The 19162-nt window shown below is 46.3% G+C and overlaps 1 protein-coding gene across 2 annotated transcripts in view; it reads left to right on the top strand.

The window, feature by feature from the left end:
* cryz (crystallin, zeta (quinone reductase)) overlaps nucleotides 1-19162 on the top strand; it is a 1066321-nt gene that overhangs the window by 956055 nt on the left and 91104 nt on the right. The window lies entirely within an intron of this gene.

Raw genomic sequence — 19162 nt, 5'->3', positions numbered from 1 at the left:
ACTGACCCTCTGACAGTGCAGCACTCCTTCAGTACTGACCCTCCGACAGTGCAGCACTCCCTCAGTACTGACCCCCTGATAATGCAGCACTCCCTCAGTACTGACCCTCTGACAGTGCTGCACTCCCTCAGTACTGACCCTCTGACAGTGCAGCACTCCCTCATTACTGACCCTCCGACAGTGCAGCGCTCCCTCAGTACTGACCCTCTGTCAGCGCAGCACTCCCTCAGTTTTGACCCTCCAACAGTGCAGCACTCCCTCAGTACTGACTCTCCGACAGTGCAGCACTCCCTCAGTACTGACCTCCTGACAGTGCAGCACTCCCTCAGTACTGACCCCCCCGACAGTGCAGTATTCCCTCAGTACTGACCCTCCGACAGTGCAGCACTCCCTCAGTACTGACCCTCCGACAGTGCAGCACTCCCTCAGTACTGACCCTCTGACAGTGCAGCACTCCCTCAGTACTGACCCTCTGACAGTGCAGCACTCCCTCATTACTGACCATCCGACAGTGCAGCCCTCCCTCAGTACTGACCCTCTGACAGTGCAGCGCTCCCTCAGTACTGAACCCTCTGTCAGCGCAGCACTCCCTCAGTTTTGACCCTCCAACAGTGCAGCACTCCCTCAGTACTGACTCTCCGACAGTGCAGCACTCCCTCAGTACTGACCTCCTGACAGCGCAGCACTCCCTCAGTTTTGACCCTCCAACAGTGCAGCACTCCCTCAGTACTGACTCTCTGACGGTGCAGCACTCCCTCAGTACTGACCTCCTGACAGCGCAGCACTCCCTCAGTTTTGACCCTCCAACAGTGCAGCACTCCCTCAGTACTGACTCTCTGACAGTGCAGCACTCCCTCAGTACTGATCTTCTGACAGTGCAGCACTCCCTCAGTACTGACTCTCTGACAGTGCAGCACTCCCTCAGTACTGATCTTCTGACAGTGCAGCACTCCCTCAGTACTGACCCCCTGACAGTGCAGTATTCCCTCAGTACTGACCCTCCGACAGTGTGGTTCTCTCTCAGTATTTCACAAAGACTAGATTTTGTTCTCGGAATGCGCTTGTCGGAGCGCAGTTTTCACATGATTGGTAAAATTCTGAAGACGGAAATGTTGGTTTTGTGTCTCCTTATCCTTCTCTTTGAAAATCCAGTGTGTGTTGCTGTAGCTGACTGAATGCCAGTGAGAGCAGGAGACATTAGCTATCACTTTCTGTGCTCAGGAGGTCGGAGCTAAAGTTCCCAGCTGGGTTTAACATTCTGAATCAATCGGGAAAGACTCTGATTGCTCGAGAGAGAGTAGTGAATATGTTCAACATTTCCCCACCCCCTCAACATCAAAATCAGAAGGAGCTGAGAAAGACCCAAATCAACAGAATAATGGGCTGCACTTCACAATCAGACAAGTGCTCCTTACTTTGTAATTCTAGCGTTTATAGCTGATTACAAAAGGACCTGTCTTATTCTGATCTTTTAAACAAGTATTCATTTAAAAAAAATTATAATAATTTCACTAACAATTTTAAGACTAATTATACTTATTTCGGGAGGGGATTTAGCCAGATATTTATTTACGGTGCTCTTTGCCTGATTAATCCAGTGTTTTAACTGTCGAAGCATAATTAGACCTTGTAAAAGCAAAGGCAAGGCTGATGCTGGATTTTCAAAGAGGGAGGATTTGAAGGTGAGTTTCGAGATATGATTCATTCGCTGGAAAAGTGAAATCTTCTGCCATTTACAAAAATGCCAGTCTCTTTAATACAGATCCATGAAAGATTGTCTATTATATAAAACCATGTTGGTAAAACCACAAACAGAACGGTGCAGTGAGGGTCACCCTCCAACTTACTCTCAGATTTGATTATAGGAGGCTTGAAGAAACTCTAAAAGCGCCTGGAATGGGTACATAGGATGAGATAAAAGCAAAAATTGCTCGATCCCTGAAGAAGAGCCATATTCAACTTGAAAAGTTAACTCTGCTTCTCTCCACACAGGGGCTGCCAGACCTGCTGTGTTTTTCTAGCACCTTCTGTTTTTACTTCAGATTTCCAGCATCCGCAGCGTTTTGCTTTTACAAAATGAGGCCTATCTTTCAAATGACACATTGAATTGAGGCTCCCATCTGCTCTCACGGTTTAGCGTAAAAGATCACTCTGCATTTTTTCAAGGTGAAGTAGCGAAGTGTCCTGGGACCAATATTTAGTCCTCTATCAACATCATTAAAAAAACACAATGTGTGGTTATCACATCCAAAGGATCCTGAACTGTGGCAATTGTTGAAAGTGGTGGAGGGAGTGAATGTTTGTGGATGGGGTGCCAATCAAGCAGTTGCTTTGTCCTGGATGGTGTTGAGCTTCTTGAATGTTGTGGGAGCTGCACTCATCCAGGCAAGTGGGGAGTGTTCCATCACATTCCTGACTTGTGCCTTGTAGATGTTGGAGAAGAGTTGTGGAGTCAGGAGGTGAGTTACTCGCTGCAGAATTCCTAGCCTCTGACCTGCTCTTGTAACCACAGTATTTATATGGCTAGTCCAGTTCAGTTTCTGGTCAATGGTAACTCCCAATATGTTGATAGTGGGGGATTCAGTGATGGTAATGCCATTGAATATCAAGGGGAGATGGTTAGATTCACTCTTGTTGGAGATGGCCATTCCCTTACACTTGTGTGGTGCAAATGTTACTTGCCACATGTCAGCCCAAGCCTGGATATTGTCCAGGTCTTGCTGCATTTGGACATTGGCTGCTTCAGTATCTGAGGAGTCGCGAATGGTGCTGAACATTGTGTAATCATTAGCGAACATCCCCACTTCTGACCTTATGATGAAGGGAAGGTCATTGATGAAGCAGCTGAAGATGGTTGGGCTGAGGACACAACCCTGAGGAACTCCTGCAGTGATGTCCTGGAGCTGAGATGACTGACCTCCAACAACCACAACCATTTTCCTTTGTGCTAGGTATGACTCCAACCAGTGGAGAGTTTTCCCCTGATTCCCATTGACCCCAGTTTTTCCAGGGCTCCCTGATGCCACACTCGGTCAAATGCAGCCTTGATGCCACTCTTACCTCACCGCGGGAGTTCAGCTCTTTTGCTCATGTTTGGATCAAGGTTGTAATGAGGTGGCCCTGGTGGAACCCAAACTGGGCATCAGTGAGTAAGTATTCCTGAGTAAGTGCCGCTTGATAGCACTGTCTATAACCCTTTCCATCACATTGCTGATGATGGAGAGTAGACTGATGGGGCGGTAATTGGCCGGGTTGGATTTGTCCTGCTTTTTGTGTACAGGACATACCTGGGCAATTTCCCACATGCCAGTGTTGTTGCTGTACTGGGACAGCTTGGCTAGGGCACAGCTAGTTTGGGAGCACATCTTCAGTACTAGAGCCTGGATTTTGTTGTAGTTCTTATATGTTCCTGTACCCAATGCCTTCAGCCATTTCTTGATATCACATGGAATGAATCAAATTGGCTGAATTCTGGAATTATTGAAGCTGGGGATTTCAGGAGGAAGCCAAGGTGAATCATCCACTCGGCACATCTGGCTGAAGATGGTTGCAATTGCTTTAGCCTTGTCTTTTCCACTGATGTCCTGGGCTCCCCCATCATTGAGAATGGGTCATTACTGAGGGAGTGCCACGCTGTTGGAGGGTCAGTACCTAGGAAGTGCTGCATTTTCTGGTGGTCAGTATTGAGTGCAGCAATGTCAGAGGGTCAGCACCGATTGAGTGCCGCACTGTCGGTTGGACAGTACTGTGAGTGATGCATTGTTGAGGTGTAGTACTGAGGGAGTGCCGCACTCTCAGAGGGGCAGTACTGAGGGCACGCTGCATTATTTGAGGTGCCCTCTTTCGGATGAGACATTAAACCAAGGCTCCTTCTTGCCTCAGTTTAAACTTTAAAAAAAATCACATGACACTGTTTTAGAGAAAAGCAGGAGAGTTTCCCCAGAAAAACACTACCAAAAAGTCAATAAAAAGGGAAAAAAATAGAATATGAGAGTAAACCAGCCAGAAATATAAATTCAGATTGTAAGGGCTTTTATAAATAAATAAAAAGAAGAGCAGCTGAAGTAAACATTGGTCCCTTAGAAGCAGAGACAGGAGAAATTATTGTGGGGAATGAGGAAATGGCAGAGGCACTGAACAAATATTTTGTGTCTGTCTTCACAGTAGAAGGCACAAGTTTCAGACCAGAAATTGGTGGTAAACTATGAGCTAAAAAGTGAGGAAATTAATATCAGCAGAGAAAAAGTATTGGTGAAACTTTAGGAACTAAAAGCTGACAAATTACCAGAAGCCACAAAATTCCTTAGATTCGGGAATGATCTCATTAGACTGGAAGTTGGCAAGTGTTAAACTGCTTTTCAAGAAAGGAGAGAGAGAGAAAACATTGAACTCCATACAGGCTGGTTAGCCTAACATGTGTTGTTGGGAAAATGCTTGAATCTGTTATTTAGGAAGTCTTAACAATGCACTTAGAAAAACATTGTATGATTAGAACAAGTCAACGTGGTTTTACTAAAGGGAAAACCTGTTTGACAAATTTATTAGAGTTTTTTAAGAATGTAACTAGTAGAGCAGGTAAAGGGGAACCAGTAGATGTGGTATACCTGGATTTGCAAAAGGCATTTGATAAGGTGCCGCACAAAAGGTTAATAGGCAAGATAAGGGCTCATGGAGTTGGGGCCAATATTTTAGCATGGATAGAGGATTGGGTAATGGACAGAAAGCAGACAGGGGGCATAAATAGGGCTTCTTCAAGTTTGCAGACAGTGAAAGTGGAGTACTGTAAGGATCAGTGCTAGCACCTCAGCTATTTACAATCTACATTAATGACTAAGATAAAGTGACAGAGTGTAATGTATCTAAGTTTGCAGATGATACCAAACTAGATGGTAATGTAAGCTGCGGGGAGGACACAGAGAGGCAGCAAAGAGATACAGACAGGTTAGGTGAGTGGGCAGCAAGGTGGCAGTGGAGTATAATGTGGGGAAGTATGAAGTTATTCACTTTGGTCATAAGAATAGAAAAGTTGAATATTTTTTTAAAAGGTGTTGCTGTTCAAAGAGACTTGGGTAGCTGGTACAAGGAATGCAGAAAGTTAGCCTGCAGGTACAGCAAGTGATTAGGAAGGCAAATGGCATGTTGGCCTTTATTGTAAGGGGATTGGGGTACAAGAATAAAGAAGTCTTGCTACAGTTGTGCAGGGTTTTGGTGAGACCACATCTGGAATACTGTGTGCAGTTTTGGTCTCCACATTTAAGAAAGTTTATACTTGCATTGGAGGCAGTGCAGTGAAGGTCCACTCAATTGGTCCCTGGGATGAGGGGGTTGTCCTATGATGAGAGGCTGAGTAAATTGGACTTATATTCTCTGGAGTTTAGAAGAATGAGAGGTGACCTATTGAAAGCCATAGAATTCTGACGTGGCTTAAGAGGGTAGATGCTGAGAGATTGTTTCCATTGGTCAGGGAATCTAAAACACGGGGGCACAGTCTCAGGATAAGGGACTGAGATGGGGAGAAATTATTTCATTGAGTGGGTTATGAATCTTTGGGATTCTCCAATCCAGGGGGTTGTAGGTCTCTAGGGAATTAAGGGACGTGGGGAGTGGGCAGGAAACCTGAGTTGAAGCCCAAGATCAGCCATGATCATATTGAATCATGGAGCAGGCTGGATGGGCTGTGTGGTCTACTCCTGCTCCTATTTCTTGTATTCTTGTCAGTACTGTCTGGTGTCCTGGTCAACATTAATTCTCCAACATCACTATAAGAGATTATCTGGAGATTATCCTATTGCTGTTTGTGGGAGCTTGCTGTGTGCAAATTGCCTACTGCATTTCCTACATTTCAACAGTGACTACACTTCATTAAAAGTACTTCATTAGCTGTAAAACGCTTTGAGATGTCTTGAGCTTTTGAAGGGCATTTTCTCTTTTTAAAAAAAACTGCTACACGACCCATAGAGGGACTCGCTGAACAGTGATGTTGCTGTTAAAGTGTCCTGGCTTAACCAATTCGGCCCCACACAGAGTCCAGCTCGAGTTAGGAAAGCCTCAGCAGGATGCTGAGCTGTCATCAGATGCTATCACTTTGCAGGAACTTCATGGAAACAAATTGCAGAGAGGAAAACCCTGGCAATTGGGGTGCAATCAATTAAATCATTTCTCTTCCTCATTGAGACTGAGTGGTGTCAGCTGTGGCTCAGTTCATAGCACCCTCGCCTTTGAATCAGAGGGTTGTGGGTTCATGTCCCACTCCCGGAAACCAAGAACTATGATTGTACTCGAAAGAGTTGCAATCTGTGACTGTTGGTAACTCGAAAGAGTTTCCATCTCTCTGTAATGCCTTCCAGCTGTGTGTTTAGTAATTAGAATGACTAGCCAGTTTTATCCTGGATTTATTCTGGAGCAGGACACACGTCTGGACCATAACATAATTTATTTAATTCCAACTAAGCTAAACAAGATAATAATATAGGCTTCAAAATAACAGGTCGTTTCATATCTTTAACTGCTAAAAAATTGGAATGGGTTGAAGAAAGTGTTCTTTAAAGATGAGAAGCTAACAGCAGAATAACATCCTAAGGTGATGTCACAGGGCAATGGAGAAATTGGACAGCTCGGAGTGCAAGGATCATGAGCTGATTGGACAGCTCGGAGTGCAAGGAACATGAGCTGATTGGACAGCTCGGAGTGCAAGGAACATGAGCTGATTGGACAGCTCGGAGTGCAAGGATCATGAGCTAATTGGACAGCTCGGAGTGCAAGGAACATGAGCTGATTGGACAGCTCGGAGTGTAAGGGACGTGAGGTGATTGGACAGCTCGGAGTGTAAGGAACGTGAGGTGATTGGACAGCTCGGAGTGTAAGGAACGTGAGGTGATTGGACAGTCCAGAGTGTGAGGACCGTGAGGTGATTGGACAGCTCGGAGTGTAAGGGACGTGAGGTGATTGGACAGCTCAGAGTGTAAGAGATGTGAGGTGATTGGACAGCCCAGAGTGTGAGGACCGTGAGGTGATTGGACAGCTTGGAGTGTAAGAGACGTGAGGTGATTGGACAGCCCAGAGTGTGAGGACCGTGAGGTGATTGGACAGCTCGGAATGTAAGGGACGTGAGGTGTTTGGACAGCTCGGAGTGTAAGGAACGCGACATGATTGGGCAGCTCAGAGTGTAAGTAGTGTGAGGTGGTTGGTGATTAGCTGGTGTGTGATTTTTTTTTTGTCTAGGTAAGGAACAGGAATACATTTATTTTTGGTAATTTCAGATGCTGGTCTGATAAAGAGAGGCATAGCAGGAGGCTCAATCCCATTGAATGCACGTGCTACTCGTATCCTGGACAACCACACGTGTAGGAAGTGTCATCAGCTGAAGTAGCTCAGGCTCTGGGCTTCAGAGCAAGGCTTTTGACAAAGTCCCACATAGCAGATTGGCCAGAAAGTTAAAATTTCATGGGATAAAATTTGACACAAAATTAATGATCGTTTGGGCAAATGTGGGTTAAATAAGGCAAGCCAGCATGGATTGTTAATGGCAAATCATGCTTAACTAACGTGCTGGAGTTTATTTGATGAGGTAACAGAGAAGGTTGATGAGGGCAATGCTGCTGATGTGGTGTACATGGGCTTCCAAAAGGCATTTGATAAGTGAGCTAAGTTAGAGCTCATGGAATAAAAGGGACATTGGCAACATGGATACAAAATTGGTTGGGTGACAGGAAACAGAGGGCAGAGTTTTACACCTCGTGGGCGGGTGCATACCCAACACGATCAGGTGTAAAATAGCGTGAGAAGCCATCGGGCAAGCGTCTCGCCAACATCCCGCACATGGGTAATCTTCAGGTCGGCGGGCACGCATGGGTGTCAGAGCTGTGCCTGCCATCAATAAAGAGGTCACTTAAGGCCAGTAAAAACCCAACCGAACCTGATTTTACGTTACCTGTCCAATTTCGCGCTCGTCGCACAGGCAAAACGGGCAGGTGGGCAGCCCACATTTTGCAAAATCTCACCCCAGGGAGGGGTGAATAGGGTCAGCAGCATTACCAGTGTGAGTAGTGAGGAGTTTAGGAGATAGTTTGCTGCTGCTGGTTGCTTATTTGAACTGGACAGCTTCATCTCTGTTCTGAGCTTCATTCTCAGCATTTCTAGCCTTCATTTCAGGACTCATTGGTGTCTCCAAGGTCGCCAGAGGATTCAGACCAGGTGGTCCCTGCCAGGTATCAGACGGCCTTCCGTTACCCTGGTAATGGGGATTGTGGTATCCACTGGTGGCACCTCCTCTGAGGGGGAAGAGAGGGGCAGAAGGGAGAGGAGGCCACATGTCCCAACACAGCTTCCAGGGGAGGGACCTGTGGGAGGAGAGGCACAAGCACGAGGGGCTCAGGGCCAGCAGGTAGTCCAGGCTGAGTGAGCCAGAGACTTCACGGCCATTGCTGGCTTCCCCTGCGTCCAGGGTGCTATAGACTGCACACATGTGGCCATCAAGACGCCAGCGGGTGAGCCCGGTGCCTTCGTCAACAGGAAGGGATTCCACTCCATGAACGTGCAGATAGTGTGTGATCACAGGATGCAGATTCTACAAGTCTGTGCAAGGTACCCAGGCAGCTCCCACGACGCCTACATCCTCAGACACTCCCAGGTGCCGGGGCTCTTCAGTGCTCCAGCCCGGCTGGATGGGTGGCTGCTGGGTGACAAGGGCTATCCCCTCAGGAGGTGGCTCATGACGCCTCTCCACCATCCAAAAACAGAAGCAGAGCAGCGTTATAATGGGAGTCATTTCTCCACGAGGGTGGTGGTAGAGAGGACCACAGGGCTTCTGAAGATGCACTTCCGATGCCTGGACCATTGAGGGTGAGCGCTACAATACCCCCCAGAGTGGGCATCACTGATAGTGGTCACATGCTGCGCTCTCCACAATCTGGCACTGGCAAAGGGGGGACCCACTGGAGGAAGAGGATGTTGACGCAGCTGCACAGGCCACAGAGGATGAATCCAGTAGTGAGTCTGAAGAGGAGCACGGTGAGGAGGACGCTGAGGGTGTGCAGGCAGATCTCGGTAACCTTCAGGGAGGCAGGGACACCAGGGACGCCTTTATCCAACGCTCCTTCAGCTAGGCTACCGAAGATCAGCTACTACCTGATGCCAGGGCTGCCTCTATCCCGGGTGCCTGGAATGACTCTTTCATCTGAACCCAAAGTCCACTCAGTGCCATTGCAATAAAGTTTAGAGCCACTCAGGTCCAGATTTACATACCGGGGTTCCCTGCACCAATAAAATACAAAGGTGAAACATACTCAGGCCATTATCTCATTTTGAGAATCCAAAAAAATTAACATCACCTTCTCTGGTCTTCATTCCCAGACCAGAAAACATAAACAAAACATTACAGAACAGAAGATCACCTGTGACCAGTCCCTCTTGTGCTCATGGTGCCTTAAACTTATGTTTGCGAGTGGCTGCGTCTTGTTGCCCCTCCCTCGCTGGCAGCGGCATTGGAGACAGCCTGCTCACTCTGCTGTCTTGTTGGCCTTAATGATCTTGGTGGTCGTCCTCTGGCCAGTTGAGCCTGTGCTGGCCCTGCCTGGGAGTGAGTGGCCAGTGCCACGGCTGGTATTTCCCCAGTCATCGCAGCCTCATCAGATGCCACAGTCACTGGCAAGGAGGCAGAGGAGCTGCTGCCGTCATCCAGAGCACCCTGAGAGGAGCTCGCAGGGATGACAGACAGCTCGTGCGCCAACGTGAGGTCGCTCTAGACCTCCCTGCTCATCGTTGATGGATGGGCACTTAGCTGGGATACTGGGTGCCTCATCCATCTCCGACACTGACACTGACCACCTGAGATCAGTGCCTGTGTGAGCGCTTGCCACTCTGAGCGCAACCCCAGGAACCCCTGATTCTGTTCCTGGAGCTACCTCTCCAAGAGAGTTTCCACTCTCAATGGAGGAGGCAATGCGCTCGGCCATGAGGGTCAATGCAGTGCTCATGATCTGTATGGACTATTCCATAACAGAGTCCATGGCACGCATACCCTCATGGATCTCCGCCGGATCCTCCCACACATCCCGCTGGACATCCAGCACCTGCCTCCTAATAGATGACTCCAGAGGCTCATCATCTGCTTTTGACCGAGCGTTGTCCTGATCCCCAGCAGTCCTCCCTCTGACTGCCGGCACCCCTGGGCACTCTCTGCCTCCGCCTGCACCTCAATTGAGTGTGAAGTGCCCTCGCCGCTGTGCTCCGACATTCTAGCCAAGGATCTAACACCCATCGAGGTGCTGGTATCTGTGCTGGTGCCTGGTTCAGAGAGCGGGTGTGATGGGGCTGTGAAGCCTGGTGGTCCTCTGGTGTCAGGGGTCCTGCGGTTGAGTGCCTGCTGGCAAATCTAACAGAGAACAGCAACATGTCATTAGTTAAAGTCATCACACTGTCGCTGTGCATGCCAGGCACCCTGGTGAGACAATGGAGATCTGCATCATGGTGCCATCATCTCTCAATGATTAATGGAGACTCCAGGTTTGGGGCTCCCATCAATGATGAGACTACACAACAATGTTTGCACTATCCGAAACTCTCACCTCTGTGCACTGCACTCTTACCTTCGACTGACACCCCAGCCTCACCGTGACCAGTTGACCGAGGCGTATGGCGTCCTGCTCGAATGTGGATAGGATTAAGGAGTTTGGAGGCATCCACCTGTCTGTGACCTCTCAATGTTGTTATGGGTCATCTTCTCCTGAAAGGACGGAGGAGCATTGATTAGTCCACTCTCTACCTGCGGCGCCATTGCATCCTGACCAACCCCACCTGAGGAACACCTCCCAAGGCACATCTGAGTCGTGGCCCTTGAGCTGCAAGGCACTCAGTCCAAACAACCAGTGCTCACCCCCTTGGCCAGTTCTGGCATCATTGACAGTTGGCACTCAGCCTCTAACACCCCTGAGCTCCGCGGGGAGCACAGCCAGACCTTCACACTTCTCTAGACTGATCCATGCCAACACGGTACTCACCCTTCCTGAGCGCAGCAGGTTGTTGAACCTTTTACAGCACTGCACCCATGTGCGCCACACAATGTCGTGTCTGCTGCTTCCTCGTCCCAAACTCTTTTTGTCAGGTGCGGTGGCCTCCTCCTCCCATCTCTGGAGGCAAGGGTGCCCCTCCTGGCAGCCACCTCCTCCAGGAGGACTGCGAAGCACTCATCGGAAAACCGGGGGGGGGCGGTGGCCAAGTGCCACCCGACTTTACGCTCCCGCCTGCCGCATCTCCAGCCGCACTTGATGTCATAAATTCAGTGTTCACAACGCAGGAGGTGTGTCCTTTCCTAGCAGCCTCCAAGGAGCTGCCTGTGCTGTTTGTAAACAATCAGCCGGGTCACCATTGGACATTGCAGCTGACAGTCCCCCACCCCCAACCCCACCTGTCCCTACCCAACCATTGGGAGGACCCATTGCACACTGGGTGGGCCTTAATTGGCCAGCCAACGTGAAATTGCGGTCAGGGCCGATCGCGGGTGGCAACCCGTTTCCCGACCAGTCGTGGGCGCGCCGATTGCGCCCACCCCCCCCCAAGGGTAAAATTCAGGCCAGAGAGTAGTGGTTAATGGATGTTTTTCGGGCTGGAGGAAGGTTTGTAGTGGAGTTCCCCAGGGCTCAGTGTTGGGACTCTTGCTTTTCCTGATATATATTAATGATCTCGACCTTGGTGCACAGGGAACAATTTCAAAATTTGCAGACCATACAAAACTTGGAAGCCTTGTAAATTATGAGGTGGATAGTGGAGAACTTCAAAAATACGTAGACAAGTTGATGGAATGGGCGGACAGGTGTCAGACGAAGTTCAATGCAGAGAAATGTAAAATGATTTATTTTGGTAGAAAGAATGTGGAGAGTCAATATAAAACAAAGGGCAGAGGGAGATGGGTGTATATGTACATAAGCCATTGAAGATGGCAGAACGGGTTTAGAGAGTGGATTTAGAGAGCAGTTAATAAAGAATACAGAATTCTGGTCTTTATTAATCGGGGCATTGCGTACAAGAGCAAGGAAGTTTTGTTAAACTTGTATAAAACACTGGTTCAGCCTCAGCTGGAGTATTGCATTGAGTTCTGGGCACTGCACTTTGGGAAGGATGTGAAAGCATTGGGGAAGTTACAGAAAAAATTCATTAGAATGGTTTCAAGGATGAGGAACTTCAGATATGAAGATAGTTTGGAAAAGTTGGGACTGTTCTTGCAGAAGGGATGGTTGAGAGGAGATTTGATAGAGCTGTTCAAAATCACGTGGGGTCTGGACAGAATAGATAACGAGAAACTGTTCCCATTGGTGGAAGGATCGAGAACTAGAGGGCACAGATTTAAGGTAATTGACAAGAGAAGTAGTGGTGACATGAGGAGAAACTTTTTCACACAGTGAGTGGTTAGGGTTTGGAATGCACTGCCTGAGAGTGTGGTGGAGGCAGATTCAATCAGGGCTTCCAAGTGGGAACTGGATTATTATCTGAAAAGGAAGAATGTGCAGGGTTACAGGGAGAAGCAGGGGAAAGGCATGAGGTAAATTGCTCCTTCAGAGAGCCAGCAGACATGATGGGCCTAATGGTCTCCTTCTGTGCTCTAACCATCCTAAGACTCAAGGGTAATTGGCAAGTTGGATCCAAATTGACTCAGTGGCAGGAATATAGTGTATTTGGGACAGTTTTCGAGAATAATATGTTGTGGATTCAACCAGGGATTAGGCTATTTTGGATCTGATAATCTGTAATGAGGCAGGCTTAATAAATGATCTCAGAGTAAAAGATCCCCTAGGAAGCAATGACCATAACATGGTAGAATTTAGAATTCAGTTTAAGAGAGAGAAACCTGGGTTGGAAACAACTGTGCTAAACTTAAATAAGGGTAATTACAAAGGAATGAGGGCAGAGTTGGCTGGAGTGGGCTAGGAAAGGAATTTAGCAGAAAAGACAGTTGATTAACAATGGCAGACGTTTAAGAAAATAGTTCATGAATCATAACAAAGATATATCCCAGTGAGGAAGAAAGATTCTAGGAAGGGGTTAAACCAACCATGGTTAACCAAGGAAGTTAAGGATAGTATCAAATTGAAAGAAAAATCATACAATATGGCAAAGATTAGTGGTAAGCCAGAGGATTGGGAAAGTTTAAAAACCAACAAAGGATGGCCAGAAAAATAATAAAAAGGGAGAAAATAAACTTTGAGGCAAGTAATATAAAAACATACAGTAAGAGCTTCTTTAAATATGTAGAAAGGAAGAGAGAGACCAAAGTGAACATAGGCCCCCTAGAGAATGAGGCTGGGGAAATAATAATGGGGAACCAGGAAATGGCAGAGGATAAGAATAAATACTTTGCACCAGCCTTCACGGTAGAAGATACTAATAGCATTCCAAAAATACTAAATAATCAAAGGGCAAAGGGTGGAGGGTGGTGGGGGGGCGGCGGTGGGGAAGGAAATAAATACAATAACTATCACTAAAGAAAAAATGCCAGGGAAGCTAATGGGGCTAAAGGCCGATAAGGCCCCTGGACCTGATGGGCTATATCCTAGGATATTAAAGGAAGTAGCTACAGAGATAGTAGATGCACTGGTAGTAATCTTCCAAGAATCCTTAGATTCTGGAAAAGTCCCAGAAGATTGGAAAACTGCCAATGTAACACCCTTATTCAAAACGGGAGGGAGACAAAGAACAAGGAACCATGGGCCAGGTAGCTTAACATCTGTTATTGGGAAAATGTTAGAGTCTATTACAAAGGATGTAATAGCAGAACATTTAGAAATACATAATCTAATCAAGCAGAGTCAGCATGGCTTCATGAAAGAGAATTGGCTAACTAATAGTAGACAGAGAGTTGGGATAAGGGGGGCATTTTCAGGATGGCAACCTGTAACTATTGGAGTGCCACAGGGATCAGTGCTGTGGCCACAATTATTTGCAATATATATGAATGACGTAGATGAGGGAAGTGAATGTACTATCGCCAAGTTTGCAGATGACACAAAAATAGGTGGGAAGGCAAGTGGTGAGGATGACACGAGGAGTCTACAGAGGGATATAGACAGATCAAGTGAGTGGGCAAAAATCTTGGCAGATGGAATAAAATGTGGGAAAATGTGAAGTTATGCACTTTGGCAGGAAGAATAGAGGAGCTGAATATTATTTAAATGGATAAAGACTGCAGAAAGCTGCAGCACAGAGGGATTTGGGATCCTCGTGCATGAATTACAAAAAGCTAACATACAAGTTCAGCAGGTAATAGGGAAGGCAAATGGAATGTTGGCCTTTATTTCAAAGGGAATGGAGTATAAAAATAGGGAGGTCTTGCTAAAACTATACAAGGCATTAGTTAGACCACACCTAGAATACTGTGAACAGTTTTGGTCCCTTTATCTAAGAAAAGATATATTGGCATTGGAGGCAGCCCAGAGAAGGTTCACTAGGTTGTTCCCGGGTATGAAGGGATTTTCTTATAAGGAGAGGTTGAGTAGGTTGGGCCTGTAATCATTGGAGTTTAGAAGAATGAGAGGCGACCTTATTGAAACATATAAGATTCTTAGGAGGTTTGACAGGGTAGATGCTAAGAGGTTGTTTCCTCTTGTGGGAGAGTCCAGGACCAGAGGGCATAATCTCAGAGTAAGGAATCACCCATTTAAGACAGAGTTGAGGAGGAATTCCTTCTCTCAGAGGATAGTCAATCTGTGGAATTCTTTACCGCAGAGGGCTGTAGAAGTTGGGTCATTAAGTATATTCAAGGCTGAGATAGACAGATTTTTAATCAGTAAGGGAATCAAGGGTTATGGGGAAAAGGCAGGAAAGTGGAGTTGAGGACTATCAGATCAGCCATGATCTCATTGAATGACAGAGCAGACTTGATGGGCCAAATGGACTACTTCTGCTCCAACGTCTTTTGGCTTATGATTTTTGTTATTTTGTGACTGGAAGGCCATTTCCAGTCGGGTACCACAGGGCTCAGCATGGGCCCATTTGTTGTTCGTGATATTATATCAATGATGCAGACTGAAATATAGAGGAAAAGATTAAGAAGTTTTCAGATGATACATAAATTCGTCGTATGGTTGATAGTGAGGATGAAAACTGTAGACTGAAGGAAGTTATCAATGGACTGGTCAAGTCCAGAAAAGTGCCAAATGTAATTCAAGGGTGGGCAAACAAGGTAGGGGAAAAACACAATAAATGGTACGATATTGAGAAATGTGGAGAAACAGAGTCAGTACTGAGAGTGTTGCACTGTCGGAGGGTCAGTAGTGAGGGAGTGCTGCACTGTCAGAGGGGCAGTACAGAGGGAGTGCTGCACTGTTGGAGGGTCAGTAGTGAGGGAGTGCTGCACTGTCAGAGGGTCAGTACTGAGGGAGTGCCGCACTGTCAAAGGGTCGGTACTGAGGGAGTGCTGCACTGCCAAAGGATCAGTATTGAAGGACAGCTGCACTCTCGGAGGGTCAGTACTGAGAACATACTGTACTATTGGAGGGTTAGTACTGAGGGAATGCGGCACTGTCACAGGGTCAGTACTGAGGGAGTGCTGCGCAGTTGGAGCGTCAATATTGAGGGAGTGCTGCACTATCAGATGGTAGGTACTGAGGGAGTGCTGCATTGTCGAAGGGTCAGTACCAAGGGAGTGCTGCACTATCAGAGGTTCAGTACACAGGAAGTGTTGAACTGGCAGTAGTACAGTTCTGAGGGAGTGCTGCACTGTCGCAGTGTCAGTACTGAGGGAGTACACTATTTGAGGATCAGTACTGAGGGAGTACTGCACTATTGGAGGGTTAGTACTGAGGGAGTGCTGCACTGTCAGATGGTCAGTACTGAGGGTGTGCTGCAGTCAGAGGAGCCATACTGAGGGACCGTACTGAGGGACTTCTGTGCTGTCAGAGGGACAGTACTGTGGGAGTGCTGCACTGTTGGAGGGTCAGTACTGAGGGAGTGCTGCACAGTCGGAGGGTGAGTACCAAAGGAGTGTTGCACTATTGGAGGGCCAGTACGCAGGAACTGCTGCACCATCAGTGGTACAGTTCTGAGGGAGTACTGCACCGTCGGAGTGTCAGTACTGAGGAAGTACTGCACTGTCAGTGGGACAGTACTGTGGGAGAGCTGCACTATGAAAGAGTCAGTGCCATGGGAGTGCTGCACTATCAGAGGGACAGTGCTGAGGGAGTGCTGCACTGTCAGAGGGTCAGTGCTGAGGGAGTGCTGCACTGTCAGAGGGTCAATACTGAGGCAGTGCTGCACCTTTCAGATGAAACCTTAAATCAAGACTTAGTCTGCTTTCTCAGGTGGTTGGAAAAGTACCCCATGTCACTTTTTGAAAGTGCAGGGGAGATCTACCCAGTGTTCTGGTCAATATTTATCCCTCAACCAATATCACAAAAACAGATTTTCTGGGCATTATCACATTGCTGTTTGTGGGAGCTTGCTGTGCACAAATTGGTTGCTGCATTTCCTACAACGGTTACTACACTTGAAAAAGTACTACACGGCCACGAAGCACTTTGAGATGTCTTTGAGGATGAAGTGCCACAAATGAAAAAATTATGATTTATTGGGGAAATTCCAATTGGGAATCATGCAGGAAGTTTATAGTTGAGTTGGGGCATCAGAAAGCAGTTGGTTTCAATGAGTGTCCTGGCAAAACACAACATCCCATGTCTTTTCTGCACTTGTCGCCTAGCAACTGCAACTTTGTGGAAAAAAATCCCAAGCGTAGTGACTCCAGTAGGTTGTCAGCAATAAGCCATTGCTTGTGGTTGCTACTCATGTCTAGAAATCATTGGCTTGGCCCGGCTGGAGAAGGATATCAAGGCTTCAGAGAGGATGCAGAGGAGTTGTACTTTAGGGCAGAGAAGTTTAAGCAGTTTTGGTAAAGGTGTCAAAAATGGTTTGATAGAGTAGATAGGGCAGAACTGTTACTACTGGCAGGGACCATAACCAGAGGGACACAGATTTAAGATAAATTGCAAAAAGATCCCACAAAGGCACTGCCTGAGAGGGCGGTGGAAGCAGATTCAATAATAACTTCCAAAAGGGAATTAGATAATTACTTGAAAAGGGAAAAATTGCAGGGATATAGATATGAGAGGAGTTTGTGATTTATGAGTAGCTCTTGAAAGATCCAGCAACGGTAGGATGGACTAAATAGCATTCTCCTGTGTTATATTCTTTGAAATTTAAAATACTCCTGAGAGATGTTTCATTTATTTTTGGGATGAAGTTGTTTACAACTTCTGTAATGCTTTCCATATTTATATTCTACAAATATATTATGTGAATCTTTCTCCTTTTAAAATGGTAAGTTAGCAATATTTGTGATTGCTGTATTTATTAAGATTGTTAAGTCCTGACTTTTTCCTTTTTAAAAATATTATCTTATACATTTATAAATACCAGCACAGACTAGTTGGGTTGAATGTCCTATTTCGGTGCTGTATATTCCATGTAATTTCATCAGGTGTCAGGATCTGGTCTACTTCTCTGTATCACTTAATCGTCAGAGTTATTAGTTTAAATAACAGCAATCAGAATTTTAATTATTGTTTCGACTGGGATGGGAGGAGTGCGTGAATTATCAAGCCCCACTACTCTGCAGGCCATGTCATTAATTTAAATGTTTAATTTTCTCACCAAAATGGCCAATTGTATACTTATACCTCTAGTACCCAGAAGAAAAGAGGCTTTGACCAGGCTTCTTTCAAAACTCAGAGTGATTAATTTATTTTAAAACAAAACTTCTTTTAACTGGTTGCAAGTACTGGTTAAGACACAACTGTGATCGGGAAGTATAACTATCTATCTCTTCCTAAAGAATTCCCCCAGCACACACACACACATACACAGAAACAGTTAGAGTCTCTCTGCAGAGATGGGCTTTGGAGAATTGGCATTATAAAATAAAGAATAAAGTCCACAAGGTGTCAACGCTGTCGACCTGGAGTTCTCTCGTGTGCAGACAGGCTGCTGGTCCCAGTGGATGCCCGGATGTCCTCACAATTGATCTCAGCTTTGCAGATCCAAATGCAGACTGGTTACACTCAGATGAGGGTTCTTGGGCTACAGGTTGATAGCCACACACAATTTTAGGCAAGGTAGAGAGGAGCCAGTCAAGGTAGCCTTCCTTCCTCAGCTTGTTCTCCAACAAGACTGCCTTCAAAACAAGCAGGTTCACAAACTTAAGTTTGTTCCCTCTCCCATGTGATTACCTTTTCGTTTCCCAGCTTATCATTAATTAAAGTGCTTTGCAGTTCAACACAAACAACTCCTTCTCAAGTACCATATAGGACAGGTGGTTTCTCGGAAGCGGCCTGCCTGTTTACAGTTCCAAGGTGAATTTATGACCTTTTAAAAAAAATCCCAGGTTAGCATCCAGATGATCATGTCCTTCCATTTTGTAAAAGAAAACTTCAGTCTTGAGAGATATAATTCTAACAATGTCTTTTTTGTTCTAAATTTGCATCTTACTGTAATTTTTGTTTAAAAGTTGGGATGAACTATTAACCTCAAATACTTAATGGTAAACGAAATTTCATGCGCAGAGATCTGGGCATATGATTGTCTCAAACCCACGACCTCCACCATCTAGAAGGGCCAGGGTAGTAGGTGCATGGCAACAACAATCTCCCAAGACTCCCCTCTGAGTCACACACCATTCTGACTTGAAACAATATCGCCGTTCCTTCACTGTTGGGTCAAACAACTGGAATCCCATCCCTAACAGCACTGTGGGTGTACCTACACCACACGGACTGCATCGGTTCAAAAAGGCAGTTCACCACCATCTTCTCGAGCAATTAGGGATGAGCAACAAATGCTGGCCTGGCTGGTGACACTCACACCCCATGAATGAATATTTAAAAAAACATGTGTGTGTTTTTATCATGTCCAATGCAAATTGGGCAGTGGGTCTTTTCACCTTCTGATTTTTTAAAAAAATGGTTAAATGGTTTGAATTTTCATGCCTTGCATTTGTCCTCTGGCCATTTAATGTCAGTATGCATTCAAGGTCAAACAGCGAGCATTTTCACCACCCAGTGAAGATTCTGTTACATGGAAAACCATCATTTTCTCTCCCCCACCCCCAATATTAATATATATTGTATATTCTTTTACATAATTTGCTAGGGGTGACATATTTCACCATATTGCTTGAAGGGAT

Source organism: Cetorhinus maximus, chromosome 17, assembly GCF_964194155.1.
Source record: "Cetorhinus maximus chromosome 17, sCetMax3.hap1.1, whole genome shotgun sequence".
Lineage (NCBI taxonomy): Eukaryota > Metazoa > Chordata > Chondrichthyes > Lamniformes > Cetorhinidae > Cetorhinus > Cetorhinus maximus.
This window is presented reverse-complemented; position numbering and strand designations above follow the sequence as displayed.